Source organism: Mus caroli, chromosome 13 (assembly GCF_900094665.2).
Source record: "Mus caroli chromosome 13, CAROLI_EIJ_v1.1, whole genome shotgun sequence".
Classification (NCBI taxonomy): domain Eukaryota; kingdom Metazoa; phylum Chordata; class Mammalia; order Rodentia; family Muridae; genus Mus; species Mus caroli.
The window spans coordinates 111684052-111702101 of record NC_034582.1 but is presented as its reverse complement, the minus strand read 5'-3'; the positions used below and the strand labels follow the sequence as shown (position 1 = coordinate 111702101).

The 18050-nt window shown below is 37.0% G+C and overlaps 1 long non-coding RNA gene and 1 pseudogene across 1 annotated transcript in view; one reads left to right on the top strand and one right to left on the bottom strand.

The window, feature by feature from the left end:
• Nucleotides 1-18050, bottom strand: part of LOC110308540 — a 36537-nt gene that overhangs the window by 16858 nt on the left and 1629 nt on the right. The window contains exon 2 of the long non-coding RNA XR_002379566.1: nucleotides 12332-12483. This is a non-coding gene — a long non-coding RNA (uncharacterized LOC110308540). The remainder of the gene's footprint in view (nucleotides 1-12331; nucleotides 12484-18050) is intronic.
• On the top strand, nucleotides 7492-8254 carry LOC110308538 (annotated as a pseudogene).

Sequence of the window (18050 nt, the reverse complement as noted above, 5' to 3'; positions counted from 1 at the left end):
GGCAAGTCTTACCTGTAAACTACGTTAGCCTAAGAAGCAGGAAATTTGCATGCCTTTGTGGGGACACCAATTAATGTCTAGATGTATCAAAACCCTAGTAAATTTCATGGTGACTTATTTTATACTATATACCTAAATAGAGCTAAAGTCTCTAAGTAAAGATGATAGCTAAACCGGGATTTGTTTCTAGAGTCTTGTGGATAGAAGAGCTTACATATGAATGACAATTTTATTGTGAGAACAGGAATCTGTCCTCATGTTTAAATGATAGACATGCATTCACCTGGAGTGAATACAAGTAGCCGTGGCACAATGCAAACCACAACCAAAGCTGATTTTTAAAATATCATTACTACTGATATTAAATATTCATATTATGTACTAATATATTTATAGCTTTAACTGGCCTATTTCAATACTCTGTAGCTTTTCAAGGTGTTTAGTTGAACAAGGCCATTGAAAGTCCTTAATGGTGCCATAGCAGAAATAAAACTTTCTCAATTACTGTGAAAAAGACTATTGTCTTAAAATATTTTTATGGTAGGTGATTTTAAGCTACTGGTGATGTGGCCTATGGACAATGTGTTTGCAGTATGCTATAAAATAATGTCCAACATAAGGATCTTGTCACTGGTTATTCAAACACTAAACTAGACAGACAGCATTGTGAAAAAAGCTTTTCACAATTAATTAAGGTGGTCAACTCCGAATTCCCTGAAAGTACTGTCTTACTAAGCTTTTAAGAAAGAAAAGAAAGAGAAGAAAAGAAAAGAAAAGAAGAAGAGAAGAGAAAAGAAAAAAGATGTATGTCATTGAGATAAAAAAGAAGTCAAGAATGTGCCAAATATAAGAAAGACTCAATGTATGTTGAGATAACATCTGAGGATGATCTAAATCTGACAGTCATGAGTGATAGACCTCAAGTGTATGAGTGCAAAGAACAGAATTTTGTGAATTACCTAAATGAGATTGGGAGCAGATTGCTTTCAGAGATTCTCAATAAGAGGCCAGCAAGTCAATAAATTGATTATATCCCTGTAGGGCCCTGAGCAGGAAGGCTAGTGGAGTCACCCTAAATTTTGGTGGAATCATGAGATACTTCTTTTTTTCCTTAAAAAGTGGTTGCATTTTTAAAGCAGTCAAGTCACAGGAGAACTAGGATGAAGATGTACCGGTGTGTGTGTGTGTGTGTGTGTGTGTGTGTGTGTGTGTTCCTATTTATACCCTTCCCCAACCCCACAGGTGAACCTCCTCTTACCAACCTCATCTAGTGTTATAGCCAGTGTTCTATCTGAGAAGAGTCTATAACTACAATAACTCTTATAAATGAAAGTTAGTTGGGGCTAACTTACAGTTTCAGAGGTTAAGTTCATTATCATCATAGTAGCATACAGGCAGACGTGCTGGAGAAGAAACTATGACTTCTACATCTAGATCTACAGGCAACAGGAAGAATTAGATGCTAAACCTGGCATGGGCTTTCGAAACCTCACAGACCACCCTAGTGACACACTTTCACCAACAAGGTCATACCTATTCTAACAAGGCCTCACCTCCAAATCCTTCTCAAGTAGTGCCATTTCCTGATGACTAAGCATTCAAATATGCGAGCCTCTGGGGGATGTTTACATTCAAAACACCACAGCCTCGACTCAAGTAGTATATTTGTTACCAATGATGGAGCTGCACTGACACATCAGCACCCAAAGGTCACTGTTACCATTCGAGATCAACTTATGTATTTTTTGTTTTAAACAAATCTACAGTGATGTGTATTTATCATTATATTAATATGGTGTCATAATGACCTCACCTGTTTCCCTCTCTTTTCCACCTTCTAAATCTCATCAGCCACTAAACTTTTTTTTAGAATATAATTTCATGGTTTTGGTTTTTTACAGAGTGCCTGTTGCTGGAATCATAAGGCACAGAAACCTTTTAGATTGGCTTTAATCATTTCATAATATGCATTGAAAGGCCCTTCACATTCTTCCACTGACAATTCATTTCTTCTTATGATATATTAAGATTCTAAAATACCAGCTTATTTACCCAGGGATCCATCCCATAATTAGCCTCCAAACGATGACACCACTGCATACACTAGCAAGCGTTTGCTGAAAGGACCCTGATATAGCTGTCTCTTGTGAGACTAGGCCGGGGCCTAGCAAACACAGGAGTGGATGTTCACAGTCAGCTATTGGATGGATCACAGGGCCCCCAATGGAGGAGCTAGAGAAAGTATCCAAGGAGCTAAAGAGATCTGCAACCCCGTAGGTGCAACAACATTATGAACTAACCAGTACCCCTGAGCTCTTGACTCTAGCTGCATATGTATCAAAAGATGGCCTAGTAGGCCATCACTGGAAAGAGAGGCCCATTGGACATGCAAACTTTATATGCCCCAGTACAGGGGAACGCCAGGGCCAAAAAATGGGAATGGGTGGGTAGGGAAGTGGGGAGGAGGGTATGGGGGTCTTTTGGGATAGCATTGGAAATGTAATTGAGGAAAATACATAATAAAAAATATTAAAAAAAAATTCAGGGCATTATTAATTAATCTTCAGCAAAATTTTATGGGCAGTAACTTCTATGAACATTAGTTTTAACACCCCTCTGATATAAGTTTCAATGACTTCATCTACTGATTTATATGGAGAAATATATTTAGTATTATAACAAATAACCTCTTCTGTTGTACATCTCTGTTAGTATTGAGAGCATATATTCGGTTTCTCTGTATCCTCTCCTGCATGTAGTGATGTCAATCATCTGGACAGTTGCCATTCTGAAGTCAATTGTATTGAAGCCGATTGCATTTATTCCAAATTCTTTTTTTTATTATTAGATATTTTCTTTATTTACATTTTAAATGTTATTCCCTTTCCTGGTTTCCCTTCTGAAAACCCCCTATCCCATCCCCCCTCACCCTGCTCACCAACCCACCCACTCCCACTTCCCTGTTTTGGCATTCCCCTACACTGTATGTCTCTTAATGTCTTTGAAACTTTAAAAATTGAATTTTCTTCTAGGGGTATTTTAAATTAACTTTAGTTTTATATTTAAGTCTGAGGTACTTTTCATTTTGACTTTTATAAGAGATATGAAACCTGTGTCTACTTCTTCTATTTTTTGCAGGTGGTTATTCAGTTGCTCCTGCACTGATTATTGAAATGTATTTACTTCTCAGTCAATGATACGTTGACTAATTCGATGCAAATTTATTTCTAAACATGCTACCCAGATTCCCTTGCTATGTTCCTAGATTCTCTAGTCAATTCCATTGTCTTAATTATGGAATTCTGTTTTAAGATTATACTAAGATGAGATTGGTAGCATCACTACCCTGTATTCTTTTTCTTTACAAGGGTATTGGCTACTTTGTATTCTTTTTTTCTTCTTCATATAAACTTTGAAATCATCTTTTAAACATCTTATACACAGCTCACTGGAATTTTGATTGTGATTATTTTGAATCTTCATATCATTTTACATCATAACAATATTGATTATATATGTAATATTTAACCATTCTCCACTAATGTAATTAATATTATATAATACATGCAATATTCTCCATATTGTTGACTCATCTTACTAATTCAATATACAGAAAAGTGATAAAAATAAATCTCATGGCTTCTATTTTAAGAGATTTTATTTAACTTATATGAACATGTAACCTATGGAGTTAATATATATTACTAGATTATATGAATACAGATCTATTTTGAATAAAAATTGGGAATTCAGATATAAGAGAAAATGTGGAGTTTTTCTTCTTTCTCTTGGTCTCAGTTTTTGTGCATCTGTTTTGTTTTGTTTTTATTTTTGTGTATGTCAAACATCTATTAGCTTTCTTTTTTATTTTTGGTTGTGACCTTTGCCTTTAACAACTGAGCTATTTTTCCAGCACTCTATTAGTTTTCTCTAAAGCTAACTTTGGTGTGTCTGTAAAATTGAAAATTATTAATATATTTGATTTGTTACCTTTCTAACACTTTAGTTTGCTCATAGTGTCTAGAAATATCCCTACTGGATATATTATCCAGTTGCCAGAGTATCTACTTCCAAAGCTCCATTCTGTTTTAAATTAAATAAATTTTGAAAATTGGAAATTGGTTAACACCATTGTTAGAAAAATAAACTGTAACAAGAGAAGAAAGTCAGAGATTTTACTGAATCGATGCTATGGCATTTCTCCAGGAATTTTTGGTTGAAATAAAGCTCAAATATCCATGGTCCATTGTATCTAAAGGACAATAGTTGCTTTATGTTATACAATTGTATTAACTATTTGTGAACTGTTTGATTAAGAGCTTACATCAATTCTTTTGATAAAAGTAAAAATAAAGGAGAGGCCATTTGTCCATCTTGTTTGATGACAATCAGTAGGTAGCTGAATCAAGTTGGCTGAGGCAAATGCTTGTGTCACTAGTAATTATGTGCACCAACTCTTTCAACTGTGATGGACTACCCCAGGGAGCAATTGGCATAGTTGTTTGTTAGCCTGTGGGGTAACCTGTACTTTCAGAAGTTTCTCTGTTTTCTGTACCGCCAAAGGAAATATGATCTGGCACGCTTGGAAACCCTGTCTACTGACTCTGACCTTGTTCAATGTGAGCTTGCTGGTCCTACTTTGAAGAGGGGGGCCCAACTGAGCAAATCCTCTTCCTTAAAAAAGGAAAGCTAATTAGGCACTAAGAAAAGTCTCATTCTTTTGAGACTGAAAGCATTCCATTTTGTTTTGTTCACAATCAAACAGTCTGAACGAGCTAATAGTTCGAAAACAGAATGTCCCATTCACAAGTAATTAGGGCTTTGTATTTATTTGAGTTATTAGAGGAAATAACTTTACAATTTATTTTCCTAGCATATATTTAAATTTTAGGACAACTATCTTGACATCAATTATTTTCGTATTAAGTAAGACTTTTTTCCTATAATTTGAACTAAAATGTGATTTAATCACTGATTTAATTAACCATTGATTAAAGTGGTTGCATATTAAAGACTTTAGAAAATTAATAAAATTCTCTACTTAGTGGCATAGGCGTAGGAGAGCTTTGCAGAAACTAGGTTATAAAAGCAGATATATAACAAGTAGTTTTTAATGGTAAGAGTGACTTCTATTTCCTTCTGTTTCTCTTCAAAAGAGCCTCATAGATTTTATAGCGTTTCCTATTAAAATGATGGTATAAGAAAAATAAAAGAAGAAAATCATTTTACCCAATTAAAAAAACATATGTACTAATTTTTTCTATCATATAAAATATATTTTTATAGTTTATTGTCACACTTTCAGGAGTAAAAACACTTGGTTCAATCATAATTATTTTTAGCTTTTTTCTCCAGGTTACCTAACAGAATGTAGCCAAAGATTCCCATATGACCAGTCGATCTACCCCTCTCTCCACAACTGTTTATATCTGGTTTAAACTTGTGTCAAATTCTCCCTGGCGGATGAACCAGATATGTTTGTACAGAATCATTCTATCTGAAAGGGGTAAGAATGTAGTTTCTATTGCTTTGTATCCTCTTCCCTGATTAGTAAGGGACTCCAGTTCTAGTTTGTACTGAGGTCCTCTGACCTCACATATTTACCAGAAGTGCACTGCCCAGACACACAGACTCGAGAACACCTATTTTTGATTGTTTTATTAAATATTATATGTTTTATTGCTTTCATTTTTCTCCTTTTCTTCAAAACAATAGAGGTTGATTACTATTATCTCTGTGGATTCATGTGACTCATTATTGACTGGACTGAGCTACGTGGAGAGGTGACTTATGTTGCAGGAACAGAATTTAGATTTCTTGTGAAAAAAAATGCAAGCTGTTGAAGGTTTAGGTATGTCACAGTAGCTTATATTTTAAACTATGGCATATTTCTGTGGGACATTAAAGCATTAGACTTGTACAATGACCAAATTATTGCCTCAGGTCAGTCCTTCAGATGCACGAGGCACAACAGATGCAGAGAGTTCTACATGGCACAATTTTGAGACTTCTCTGGATTATATATCCCTCTTATAAGCGGCATTAGAACAAGCAGCTTAGTCTCAGTTCACAGTTCACATCAACACATGGAGACAATTCTACCTGATAGCTTTGTTGAGCTTGAAGGTTCTGAGGCTTGTGTCTGAGTCAATTTGAGTCACACAGTGACAGAGTATTTCCGTTCATGAGATTTGTAGCCCTGTAAAGTTACTAATTGGTACTTGAATACTTATTCCTTTGTAACACATTTGGCTTCCATCTGTGATTTTTACCAGAATGCATGATAACAGAAGAGCTTATACTAAACATTTTGACTATACTTCTATAGCAAACATTTTCACAGTAACGTCATGTCTTCCTGTTCAGAGTCACATTCGTTATGGCGAGGCCCCATATGAATGGAATCAAGGAGTTTACTTGGGAAATCAGTAGGAAGCAGTCACTTTACATAATGAATATGGGGAAAGATGAGATTTGCTAGAGGCCTCAGTACAGAAGAATAACTAGTTTGGTTCAAATCGTAGCTCTTTGTCTTGGTTTCTTGGTATTACTTCAAATTAACAAAGAGTAAGCAGGGTTAAATACCACTTTCCACTTTTGAAGGATAAATGATAAAATAGATATGATAAAACAAAGGTGACCTTCCAGAATGGTGTGAAAGGTTTGCTTCTTGGTGTAAGTAAACTTGATTGTGATTTATAAGCACTCCAGAAATTGTAAAACATTTTCCCTTCAAAATTCTACCTTAAAAATAAAAGAATCGCTCCAAGGATAATGAAACATTTTTCTAGAAGGTTCTGGGAGAGTCCCTCATATAATGTGCTGTTTAACATGCTTAAAGGATAGATGTGACTGATTCCAAAGGTCCAGTCACCTCTTTAGATGTAATAATTAGTTAATATCATTATGACTTATTGAAATATTGCCAGCTTTATTGCCATTTGTGATGGCTAAGAATGGTCACGTCTAGCCACACACTAGGAAAATTTTGGCTTCCTGTTCCCAAGAACTTATACTCTCCTGTCCTAGGAATTTTGGTTCCAAACAAGGAGGGGTACACCTGTTAGGATATACAACAAAAATTTCATTGAACTGAAGGTCAGATAGGGCCACTTCCGATGCCCATACATCATATGGCTAAGAAAGAAGTAATAGTATTACAGTGAGTGTGTTTTTAGACTACCAGTGAGGAAAATGAATTGTTTCTCCACAATGACAGGATGGAAGATAACAGTAGAGCAGGAGAGCCTAGCTCTCTCTTGGTATCATCACCATGCCCTGTTACTAAGGTTAATGGGAAATCCCCACCTAGCCCAGACAAGATGACAAAGGGTCTTTAATGATGAACATACGCTCACCACTCTAGGTAAAGATCGAACAGCTGCCGCAGTGCGTGCATAGGACAAGCCAATGTAGAATGAGTAGTCAAAGAAGATCATTGTAAATACCAGTGGCACGTGCCTAGTGAACTAAGGGCATCATGATGTAGAGATGGGGGCTCGTGAGACCTGCGCCTTCAGGAAGTTTAACGTAGAGAATCGAGCGGAGCAGGTCAGAAAGAGGAAGCTCTCCAATGGCACCCAAGCACCCTTCTACTCATGGCCTCCTGCAGGAGCACCTGAGCCAGTATGCAGAAATTGAAGAAGAAGTTTCTAGAAAAGATAACAACCTGCTGTCATTGATAAGAGATGTATATGTCGATTTCGAAGATCCGTAACTTCCTTGCCAGTAAAAGATGTTGAACCACCGCAAGAACCAAAGGAATTCAGACTGCAGATAGGAGATCACTTTGATAAGGATATCATGGATTGCATATGCAGCAGAGGATGGCCTAGTTGGCCATCAGTGGGAGGAGAGGCCCTTGGTCTTGCAAAAATTCTAGACCCCAGTATAGGGGAATGCCAGGTCCAGGAAGTGGGAGTGGGTGGGTTGGGGAGAAGAGGGAGGAGGGAGGGTATAGGGGATTTTCAGAGAGGAAACTAGGAAAGGGAATAACATTTGAAATGTAAATAAAGAAAATCTCTAATAAAAAAAAAGTTAAAAAAAAATAAAAAGAATATCATGGACATTCCCAAAGGCAAGATTACTGTTGTAGAACCATCGAACCTTTTCAATAACCATAAACTCTTTCCAGAAAGTCACCCAAGAATACCATTTAGAACTGAAGGGTGTAAATTCCCTTCTCAAATATTTCGTTACTTTTGAAGTCGAAATCTTTCCTCCAGAAGGCAGGAAAGGAATATAATCAAAATGAAGAAAATTACAAAACAATTTCCTATGTGTGATCCCAAGCCCAGTGTCCTTGTTTTTCATGTATTAAGTTATATGTTACTGTGAGTTGAGGGCCATAACGTTGAAAGCTCTTTGCCTCGTCAGGATTGTTCATGTAATTTATTTTTAAATTTATAGTTCCTGGGTATATGTTAGCAGTATTGATTATGTGGCCAAAATGATTCAATATTAAATTCACTTTCCAGTTTAGGATGGTTTGTTCTTTTTAGGCGATATTTAAAACAAGAGCCCCTGACTCCTGTAAGACTGGCATTGTGTTAGGGACAGATAATCAGCAGGGAGACACAGTGACTATATTTCCCAAGTGAATAAAGAGGAAACTGAGTGCAAAGGAAGAAAAGTATATATTACTACTCTAGATAATAAAAATTCATGAGGGGTTTTTAATATTTAAAATTGTTTTTAAATATGAAATACCTTTTTAGAAGAATTAGTGGTATCTGTGATATGCTAGCTGGCTCTCTTTTGACAAATAGAAATAGGTAACTTGAAAAGTTTTCTGAGAGACAATACTTAAGACTATTGAACAAATAACTTCCTTTAAATTTAGAAATGACACCATTGCATACACTAGCAAGATTTTGCTGAAAGGACCCAGATATAGCTGTCTCTTGTGAGACTATGCCTGGGCCTAGCAAACACAGAAGTGGATGCCCACAGTCAGCTATTGGATGGATCACAGGACCCCCAATGGAGGAGCTAGAGAAAGTAACCAAGGAGCTAAAGGGATCTGCAACCCTATAGGTGGAACAACAATATGAACTACACAGTAACCCCTGGAGCTCGTGTCTCTAGTTGCATATGTATCAGAAGTTGGCCTAGTCGGCCATTAGTGGAAAGAGAGGCCCATTGGTCATGCAAACTTTATCTGCCTCAGTACAGGGGAACGCCAGGGCCAAGAAGTAGGAGTGGGTGGGTGGGAGAGTGGGTGGGGGAGCAGGTGGGGGACTTTTGGGATAGCATTGGAAATGTAAATGAAATAAATACCTAATAAAAAAAGAAATGAGAGAAATATGAATGAACAGCTAAAATTAAGAAGATCTAATTTGATAACCAAATGTTTATACCTGTTTTCATTCTAGGAGAAAAAATAGCCAGTAGAAGTATAAAATAAATCCCTGAAGGGACCTAGAAAGTTACTGATTCATTCACTTAAACTCCGGAGCATGACACATTCCACTAATAGAATTTCAGATGAGGTGAGATGAATTTGGCTCATTCTGGCATGTTACACCTGTGGTTTCTTGGCCATATTGTTTGACCTCTGTGAATTTGAATTTCTATAAAAGCCTAACTGCCTTATGTAAATTCCAGGACAACAGTGAAGATAAATGACAAAAGACCAAGCAAATACAAAAGTCTTATAGTTAAAATGGGTGTCTACAGAACAAATGATGGAGTTGTTTCTAGTTTATGATACAAGGAAGCCCGGATTTAGGTTCTCAGACTCCTACCAGTATTTTTATTTATTCTGCCAAATTGAAACACATTTCAAGAGGACAGAATGGAGTTGGGGGAGTTGGGTTTGTCCGTATTCTTTCAAGGGAACAGACAGACATTCTTGCCTCGAGATTTCCCTGGAAAGGATGTGGACAACGAGAGGAGTCCAGCTTGGTGATGGAGGGAGGCAGATGTAACAGCAAAGATAGAAGGTGACTGAAAAGTTTGTAAGCTTTTTCAGATCTAGTTCCAGTGAATAAACTATACCTTATTTGCGATTCAGTACAGAAGTTTAAGAGAACATGCTAATTCTAATCATTGCAGATAATATTGGAAAGTGCAGTAAAAAAAAACTTAATTCAAAGCGAATATGTGAATCAGTAGTACTGACTCCTGTTTCCTAGGTGGCTAGCAGATGTAAATATAGTTTTTTATATCTGGTATCACACAATAAAATCCATCCATTTTACACATTAAAAATACAATAAAATAAATACCAGTGAATGCTATGTGACCAGTTACAGAAGTGAGGCTGGTAACTGACATTCAGGTTTATGTTGTATTTGTTAAAAGCATGTTTGTATACACATATGTTCATATAATTGTGTTTTCTTTCTTCTATTATTTGTCATGTAACATGACATTAATGGCAAAAATACCAGGGGTTAATTAATCCTTGTGAAGCTATAGTATCGTATTTAAGTTGTGAGATACTAAGACTAAGCACTCCTCAGGGGACATTACCACCTATTCTAAAACATATGGCACGTCAGCAGTTGTATGTGGGATAGTTACAGTAGGTAGGATTTTGACCTGAATATTGTTGTGATTTAAAAATCAAGTATGACACAAGCAGACGTGGTTGTATGTCAAATTGAGGACTTGGATTGACAATCATGCTTGTCAATTCACTTAATCTGGAATCAATCAAAATGAAAGCTGCTGGGCACTCCTGTTAGGGATTATTTCCATCAGAGTTTGAAGCATGCATTCTCACTGTAAATGTGAACAGAACCAGTCCAGCCACAAGGACACAGGAGGAAGACTATTTGCTATTTGCCTACGTGCCCCTACCCTTGCTGACAAGTTCATAGATTTTGTTATTGTAGGATTCCTTCACTGTTATTTGAATCCATTTCTTTAGGAACCCAATGCAGACCAGTGACTCTCCAGTATTCTTCCAAGTCTTAATTCCAATTGGGATTTGTGAGACATCACAATCATGTATTAAGCATGGCCTAATGTGAGATTGCCAGTGTTCCACTGTTTTACTGTCTGTAGCATATTTGTGTGTCTCTATGTGTGTGTGTATAGAGAAAGCACACACACACACACACACACACACACACACACACACATAATTTGTCATCATTTTAGAAGAAAGAAGAGGGGAAGATGTGTATCAGCAGTTATTCTAGGTTTACAGTGTTTGTGAAGGCCATTACCTTGCATCTTCCTTAAATTCAGACTTAGCATTACCTACAAAGAAAATGGAAGTCTTCAACTCAGAGGTGACAGTCAAAACCCTCAGATCCCCAAAACAGCAGGGACAAAATTCTCTCAAGATAGGGCTATCAAGCAGTTAGACTGGATCCTAGCCATTAGCAACCATTACAGCCAAGCTGGGACTTAGTGGCTGACAGCCCAAATGAGTGACACTTCTGATTTTGTTCCACTATTCTATCTTCTTCAAAGCAAGCAAAACAGAAGAGAAAGAAAGAAAAAGAAAGAAAGAATGGGTGAAAGAAAGGAGAGAAAGAAGGGAGGAAAGAAAGAAAGGAAGAAAGAAAGAAAGAAAGAAAGAAAGAAAGAAAGAAAGAAAGGAAGGAAGGAAGGAAGGAAGGAAGGAAGGAAGGAAGAAAGGAAGAAAGAAAGAAAGGAAGAAAGAAAGAAAGAAAGAAAGAAAGAAAGAAAGAAAGAAAGAAAGAAAGAAAGAAAAAGAAAAGTTAAGATTAGATTTTTCCTTCAAACAGCTATTAATACAAAGCAAGATGGGAAAAGTTTGTTGTTGATTATAGTAAGAGCAGCCTTTGTCTTCATATAACAGAGGTTAAAATTTGGCAGTGAGCATCCTGACTCCCTATTTATGCACTATCAGCAGCTGTCTGCTACCAATCTTGATGAATATTTGACGGAGTAATATTCATAAACAAGGCAGGCATCCAACATGCAAAATGCTTCTTGTTTCACAAATTCCAAACATAAATTAAATAAGAGAACTTAAAAGAGATTAAAGTTCTGGATAGCAAAGCAGTTTATATTAGAAGCAGAGAATATTACAAAATTCCAGGCCAGTTCTTAATAATAAGAAAACACATTCACACACATATACACTCATAGGCATACTCTCATACACAAAGACATGTCTCTTTTTTACTAAGTGCTGTGCGTAACACAAATTCTCACAGGTGATTAAGATTCTGACAGCTGCATGTGTAGTGATAAATCATATATGTATATATACTGATAAATCTTAAAATCTTATGAATTAGAATATTGCCTCTGAAAATATGCATATTCCAGTCTTAACTAAAACATCAACATTCATATTACTCATTTTTACTTGTTTCTATACCCCAAATGAGGTTTGATGAAGCACCTTCCAACTATTCTGTCGTAGTCAGTTTGCTATCACTGTAGCACATCAGGGAGACAATCAACAGTTGCTGAGGTCTTAGTCCATGATTGGTTGGCTCCTTTGCTCTTCAACCTGTGGTTCACTGTGTGTGGTCCAGCAAAGTCGTTCATTTCCTGGTGGAGAGATTGAGAGAGGAACACTTGGAGCTGGGTCCTACTATTCTTTTCAAGTACATGTCTCCGATGAATCAAAGATGTGACTGTACATACTTTTTCAATTTTTCCCCAACTCTAATAACAGAAATCTGTGAGCAGGCCTTTACAAACATAGGGGGCTTTTGAGACCAAACTTAAGCAGGGTCTATGGTTGAGACATGGCTAAGTGCTGATGGAAACATATGTAGTCTTTGTTCTCATTGCCCAGGAATATAACCTTTGACTTATCCACAGATTTAGCTTATTATCTCTCTACTTTAAATCTAAATGAAAAAAGTAGGAGGGAATAAACATAATATCTATCAGTTTCCTTTATATATAATTATTTTCTTTCTCTGAGTGTGCCTGTACATGTGCGTGTATGTATGTATGTGTGTGTGTGTGTGTGTGTAGGTGTGTATGTGTGCATGTGTGTATGGGTGTGTGTGTTGTGGCTTTGCCTGCATTTATGTCTGTGGACCACATGCATGCAGAGGTTGTAGAGACCATAGAAGACAGATTCCCTGGGACTGGATTTACAGAAAATAGTAAGCTGTTGTGTGAGTGCCTCTAGAGCAGCAGTTCTCAACCTTCTTAACACTGAGACTCTTTAAGACACTTCATGTTATGGTCACCCCAAACCATAAAATTATGTTATTGCTACTTCATAACTGTAGTTTGCTACTGTTATGAATCATATTGTAAGTTTCTATGTTGTGGTGACCACTGTGAATGGGTCCTGTGACCTTCAAAGGGGTTGTGACCCACAGGTTTAGAACCACTGCTCTAAAGGAGTGCTGTCTCATAAAGAGTGATGTGATGTCCTATAACTTACATTGCTTTCTGGTCATGCCTCGTCTTCTTCATTAATCTCAGTTCAAATGCGACTTTCATCTCAATGCAGCTTCCATGCTCTTTAAACAGGCCAGGGCTGTTCATGCACTGCGGCCTTGCCTCTGCATCAAACATGCTCCTGAAGTCTATATTCCATTTCTCTTTGGTCTCAAGCCTGTCTCTCTAAGAAGACTTTCTAGGTTACCAACATTTAAATAACTATTCTTACTCCTCTATTCCTATTTTAAAAATAAAATCCATTTTCTACCTTATAACATAATGCATTTTATTTATGTGATAATTTTCTGCTTATTTTTCCAGAGAGCAATGTCACTCTGCTTTGTCCACTGTTATGTCCTCTGTGCCTAGACAGGTACATACCACATAGCAAGCAACAAGAAGTGAATTACAAATCCTTTCTCCTGTTTCTAATGCTTCATTTCTCAGGGGATTTGATGCAATTCTACTATAGTAAAGCAAGCTTGTTATAGCTTACAAAGCTTTTGATAACTTCAATATTGTTTGCATTTTTTATTTAAAACCTATCTGTATGGATTACCAAGGGTTGTTTATGTTTATACTTCCTTTCACTGTAGTTATTGGCCATTTATTTCTGAAAAACAAATATCTTGGTTTATTTCTGGCCTAAGTTAGCCAATATTCTTTATGAAGATCAAATAAGCATTTTCAAAATGCCAAACTGGTGACTCCTAAACTTGGGGTGAAGTGACATACCATTTCCCTGACCTGTTTGAACGTAGGTGCTTTCACCACAGAAGTGAAGTGAGGGCACTCAGTTTTCTACCTTTCTTGTTCTAGTTCTTTTGTGGTATTTTTAGGAAGTGAGCATCTTGCTTTGAAAATAGGAGTGGCACCCATATTTAAAGACTACCAGATTCAGAAACTATAAAACCATTAATGATAGTTTTGTGACATGGTTTATATCATTTCTCATCTATTAATTAATAAATATAACCATGCACATGGATACACACACACATACAGAGAGAGAGAAGGAGGAAATGAAATGCATCCATGAATGTTCGAGAATAACTGGGAATTTCTATTCCTTCATAGTAATTTTCTCCTTACATAGTACTGTGTCTTTATTCTTTTTATTTTGTTTTTAATTTTTAATATTATAATAAACCATTTCCCCTTATCCATTCTTCCCTCCAAATCCTTCAATGTACATATCTATTCTTTATACATCACAAATGTAACATCTCATACTCTTAAACTCTTCTAAGCCCTAAATTAATTTGAAGGACATCCTTGGAGTGTAATGTAAACCAAGTTATAATTGCATCTGAACAATTCATGTTTACAAGACACTAATAATAACCAGAGATCAAATATACATTTGAAAGAATATTTAACATACATTAGAAACCAAGAGGGGTCAAAATAAACATAATATATTCATCTGAAAGGATGCGGAGAATCATAGACAGCTATTCAATTCAGATAGTCTAACAATGAAGGAATTTAAAAAATACTAGCATGGGGAAAAAAGGAGGTTAGTTAATGTTATTTGAAGAATCATCTCCAGTAGATAGACATGGCACCCCCAGTTGAGAGATGGAGCCACCCACCTTTCAAGAATTTAACCCAGAGCTCTTCCTATCTAAAGGAAATAGAGGGACACAAAAAGGAGCAGAGACTGAAGTATGGGCCATCCAGAGTCTGCCCCACCTAGGGATACATCTCATCTGCAGACACCAAACCCTCACAATATTGCTTATGCCAGGAAGGGCTTGCTGACAGGACCCTGGTATTGCTATTTCCTGAGAGGTTTTGCCAGCACCTGACCAGTACAGATGCAGATACTCATAGCCAACCATCCGACTGAGCCTGGGGACCCCAGCGGAAGAGTTAGGAGAAGGACTGAAGGAACTGAGGGGATTATAACCCCATAGGAAGAACTATATCAAGTAACCAGACCACCCAGAGTTCTCAGGGACTAACCAACAAGGAGTACAGATGGAGGACCCATTACTCCAGCTACATATGTATCACAGGTCTGCCTTATCTGGCATCAATGGGAAATGAAACCCTTGGTCCTATGGAGGCTTGATACCCCAGGGAAAGGGGACCCAAGAGTGGTAAGGCAGGAGTAGGTGAGTGGGTAGGGGAGTACCCTCATAGAGTCAAAGGGGAGGGGTGATAGGATGGGAAGTTTGTGGAGGGGAAACTGGGAAGGGGGACAGAACTTAAAATGTAAATAAATAGAATAACCAATGAAAAAAAGAAGCATGGGAAGCTTAAGGGTGGCTATGCCACTGAAGAATGAAAAAATCCCTCCCCACTAGCAATATGTATATCATCTTTATCTCTATCTCTCTATCTCTATCTCTATCTCTGTCTCTGTCCCTGTCCCTGTCCCTGTCCCTGTCCCTGTCCCTGTTCCTGTCCCTGTCCCTGTCCCTGTCCCTGTCCATCTCCATCTCCATCTCCATCTCCATCTCCATCTCCATCTCCATCTCCATCTCCATCTCCATCTCCATCTCCATCTCCATCTCCATCTCCTATGTCTATCTATCTCTATATCTGCATGCCATGGCCTTGGAAACCCATCCCCCACAGCAACTGTTAATTGCCAATAAATCTTGTGGAGGATCAGTACCTTGTAAGCACACCCCAATTATTTGTTAGCTATCTGTGAATCTTGATGAGAGACAAGAGTCCTCTCACCGAGTGACCATTAATAGTCTATAAATGCTTTAGTTGGATATGACCTGATCAACCCCTCTGCATCTCCATAACAGAAAATCAATGGTCTAGTTTCATGCATGTCTTCTTTGGGTAATCAGTGCTTCCATTCAACAAATAAGATGCTGTCATGAGATGACAGACTTCTATAGCGAGACGTGAAGAAGAGCAATGACTATGTGTATGCATGAGGGAAAAAGAAAAAAAAATCAAAAGGTAGCAACACACCAACTTGCTTTGGGAGCTTGGGTGAAGACGGGAGTTTTGGGAAAGTGGCTATGAAGCTTTTCTTTTGTTACAAAGGAGCTGACATCATTCATCACCATCTCTCAGCTAGACATGGCGTCAGTTTGTGACTATACTGAAAAAGATACCTGAGAAAGGTGTAGGTCCCTGGGATAGAGGCTTTCCTATCCAGTGTGAGTGAGATACCGTCTTGTGATTCCTGTCAAACATGGTAGGCTAACAAGGCTGCTCTGGCTATAGTCTCCCAAGGAAGAAGTCAGAGCCATTTCAGAATCTCTGAAATAGAGCAGCTGCCCAGTACACCACTGGTGCCTAGCTAAGAGCTATTTGCCCTACAGACAGCTCCTCACCTGGAAGCCCTCCATTTTTATCTTCAAAAGTGGTCATGGATGTTTACATCCTCCTAGATTATCTCCTCTCTCTGCTGTAACAGCTCCTTGACTTCAGATGGGGAAAGCTCTCTGTTGGCATCAAAAAATAGCAAAAGGCTTCATAATAAGATATTGTTTCTACTGTGTGAAAGGAATTGTAGAGTGTGTGTGTGTGTGTGTGTGTTGTGTATGTTAAGTATGCCCATCAATCATCAGACATGTATCCTATGGGGATATGTATAATTAAATTCTATTTAAGTAGTAAAATAAAATTCTACAAGTAACATTTTAAATACTCTAGAAAAAATCTGAAAAAATGTTAGAGCTTTGGCAATGAGAACAAGGTTTTGACGTCTTAAATTAAAAACAACAACAGCAACAACAAATCTGTACTCTAAATAATCTTTGCCTCTTAAGCTCTCAGAGAATTACAGTCAAAGACTATAAATGCATTAACACCAAAGACAATAATACTCTCTCAAATCACCTTCTATATTGTCTAAGTGGTTTCTCTAAAATCAAGTCCAAAACTCTTTGCAAAGCTTTTAAATAATATATTTTAGGCCATTGGTACAAGGTTCCTTGATATTGAACCAATAAAAAGTAACCCAAGGTTAGCAATCATGTTTGTATGTTTGTATTTGTAGTATTTTATCTATTGTATGACATACTTCCCATTCACTTTGAAAAGCTTTAGGCTGAGTCCTGTCTTACAGCCTCTTCAATACAAGAAACATCCTTGACCTGATACAGTTTTTGTTATGGATGTTAGTGTCTCAGTAGGGAACCCTTGAGATAGCACTGGCCTATATTTAGAAGCAATTCATGATCAATCATCTTATTGACAGAATATATTTTCATCAAAACTACTTTTTTTTTTCCTTTATGCAATCAGTGAGCAGGGTCTGTAAGTTTTTTAAATTTTTAAAGGATTTCCTTTTTCAATTTTGAGATTAAAACATAATTACGTTTCAGCTTTTCTTCTTTGTAATATTATTACAACGTTCCTCCCTCCCTTTAATACTCATACACCTAAGGCTCAAGAACAATTGCCAAAGAGAGGGCAGCAACAGGCAGAGGTTCATGGAGCCCACTGTGAGATTGCGTTTCTTAGTAAAAAAAAAAAAAAAAAATTGATAACTGAGTAGAAAGTGAAAGGCCTATAAAGACATATTTTTATTTTACTTCACTCATTTTTAAATTATACTAAATAATGACATAAATATGTGGCTAAATAGCTAAATAATCTAAATAAACCTTTATAATAAATTAAAATTTCTAACTGAAAAATACCTTGTTGCATAATAGGTTAACTAGTAGTATTAGTACTTATAAATTTATATAGTAGCTGTCTTAGTTACTGTTTTTTTTTTTTTTTTTTTT